Genomic DNA, 2,777 nt, shown 5'->3' with positions numbered 1-2,777 from the left:
TTAGCCAAAGGACAACCGCCAGCTGGTGGCATGGTGACCAGGTCGGGAGGGTACTGCCCGGGATGGTCGGAGGACCCCCTCTCCCCCACCCCTCGCCATCTATTTACCGGAGGGCTCTGCCCCACCCACCATCCCGAGGGCCCTGCTGCGCGTTCCTCCAGGGCTCCCTCTCCTACTTCTTTTCCTTTTCCGTCAGACTGGAGACGCAAACGCAGATCAATAGGGATTCATGCCGACCTCCCTGCCCCTCCTCCTTCCTCACCCTTCCTCTCGATGTGCTCGCGCCTCTTTTTTCATTTGCTCCTTCCGTCCCTGTCTTCGTATCATTCATCTATTTCCTCTTCACTCTTACCCTTTTGGAGCCGTTCTATGCTCACTTTTTTATTTTTTTTCCCGCAACCTTCAGCAAAAAATCAGATTCAAAGAATCAACGCAAAAGAACAAATGAAAAGTGTGTGGGAATAAATGTTTTTGATGTTAATTTTCGGTTCATGTACTTGGCCAGTAATTGCCGGCCACTCTTTTTGATCAGTGTAGAACGCTCGTATTTTCGTTTCCGTAGATCCCCCCCCCCTTTCCATTTTATTGCCCGATGGGCTGCTAACGAGGTGCAATGTTGGCGAGGAGACGGCGAGGGACATCTTGCTTTACGGGAGGCCGCTCTCCTCTCTCCTCCCCCGTTCCCTCTGAGCGCTCCCCAGAGAGCCGCGGGCACCCCGCCCCGCCCCCCACGCTTGGGTGGTCCTGCGGCTCGCGGCCATTCAGACAGACTCGAGAAAAACTTATGGGCGGATAGTAAGGAGGCGATTCCATTTTCCCTCCCCCTTCGTCCTACTGGCGCAGCCCGACCGCCATTTGCCGCCACTCTGTCAGAAATTATTTATTTTCAAAAAAGCTCCGTTAGTTATACTCCGTTTGTTAGGAGTGTGGCCGGAAGGGGGGGGGGGGGGGTTCAATTTGCAGTGCGAAACGACGAGAGGCGAAAAAACGGTTAAGGTGTGAAAACAGAAATGAACGTTATGTCACGTTTGTCTCGTTTCGGTTACGTTTTATTTGTCCTTGACTGACCTACACCCATCAGCCGCCGCGCCTTCTTCCTCCCACGCCCTCCTTCCAAACGCATTTCCGCCGCGGCCGTCGGACTTTCAACACCCTGTGCCCTCATTATTATATGAGGGTGTCACTCCCCTGCCCCCTCTCCGCCCACGCGTCCCACCTAACCTCCCGGGGACAGAAGGGGGAAAGGAAAAGAGGAAAGGCTGTCCTGGCAGCCGCACAGAAACACTTGTCCAACACGGATTTATTGCGACCCGGGCGAGCTATAGGCGCGCCATGCGGCCCGTGCGGAGCCGCAAAGCGGCATCAGTGGGAAGAAAATTTTTCAAGACGTCCCATAAAGCATTCAGGGCAAATCGCTTTTTAACGAGATGATGTTGTTGTCGGAGCTCCCGCCGCGGCGCCGCGCCGCAGGCAGCACTCCCCCCCCCCTCTCCCAAACACCTCCCGCTCGCGTTTTGTCGCCAAGATTTCCTCATTTTTCTCGCCTTTGGCGGCTTTGGCGCCCGCAGCAGTGCAAGCCTCAGCTCCAGTGCGCCTGTGGTATCGGAGGTAGGCAACCCGCTACCCCGCTGTGCGCACTGCGCGCAGACTGCATACCCAGCCCGGCGCCCGGCGGCGGGAGCAGCTGGAGCGCAGATGAAGCTGGAGCACAGCTGAAGTTGGAGCACAGCTGAAGCTGGAGCACATCTGAAGTTGGAGCGCAGCTGAAGCTAGAGCACAGCCGAAGCTGGCTCAAGGTTGGAGCTGGAGCATAGCTGGAGCTGGAGCACAGCTGAAGCTGGGGCACGGCTGAAGCTAGAGCACGGCTGAAGGTCTAGGACTAGTAGTTGCTGTATATGGACCACATGTAAATCTGAAGCACGGCTGCAGCATGCAGCACAAAAGTTCTTGTTTTGTTTTTGTTATCCGATAGTCCACAGTTAGAGGCGGGGGACTCTTTGGCTGTGTCTGAGGGCGAGGGGCGTGGCGAGGCAGAAGGGCCCCTGGTATGTCTCGCGCGCGCGTGCGGGGACAGGGGCGTGCCAGGGTCAACCGCAGGCGCCCCAAGCGCAGGCGGGGAAGTGGCAGAAGGTGGGACGAAAGGGGGTGGCAGCGAAAACCTTCTCAACATCATCGGAAATCAACCTTCCAAGTTCGGCCAGAAGTCCGGCGTTTGACCCTATACCTGCAGACTTTTTGTCGAAATTTTGTGTAGTCAAGAACTGTGCTGCTGGCCGAGTGTCAGCCTGACCCACAGCCCGTTTCCAGAACCTTCGCTGCGGCCTCTCGCGCCCACAGCTGCCACGGCGGGCTTACATACGGTGGCCGTTGACCCCCACTCCCCCTCCCCCCAACACACACGACGTGGCTCCTTCCCGGCCAAACGGCTGGCGACGGCGGCGTCGAGGTCCTCTCGGGGGTGTGCGGGAATGTACCATTGTGAGGCCCTGCCCTGGCGGCACCCTGGGGGTGCGGCAGCCGCGGCAGCAGCGGCAGCTCCAGCCGTCTGGCACAGCATGGCGGGGCCACCGCGCCTCTTCCTCCGGGTGGCTGCCCGCGCGCGCCTTGAGGCCGCCCTCCTGCCCCTCCGCTGCGGTGGGAGGTGTGGGGCGGGCGCGACCCCTCACCACCCCTCATCATCTCCCCCCCCCCACCAGTCCCGCCTACCGCGCGCTTTCTATCGTCGCCCTTCACTCCGGCGCCTGGCGTACACCCTCGCTGCCGCCTGCCGCTTGGCC

At 59.5% G+C, this 2,777-nt stretch overlaps 1 protein-coding gene across 1 annotated transcript in view; it reads right to left on the bottom strand.

Moving 5' to 3' along the window:
* The window catches only part of LOC113202911 (LIM/homeobox protein LMX-1.2-like), a 13,219-nt gene that overhangs the window by 3,739 nt on the left and 6,703 nt on the right, over positions 1-2,777 (bottom strand). The window lies entirely within an intron of this gene.

This window comes from Frankliniella occidentalis, unplaced genomic scaffold, assembly GCF_000697945.3.
Source record: "Frankliniella occidentalis isolate FOCC.00 unplaced genomic scaffold, Focc_3.1 Scaffold31, whole genome shotgun sequence".
NCBI lineage: Eukaryota > Metazoa > Arthropoda > Insecta > Thysanoptera > Thripidae > Frankliniella > Frankliniella occidentalis.
Note: the sequence above shows the minus strand (reverse complement) of the source record. Positions and strands in the feature narration are given on the sequence as shown.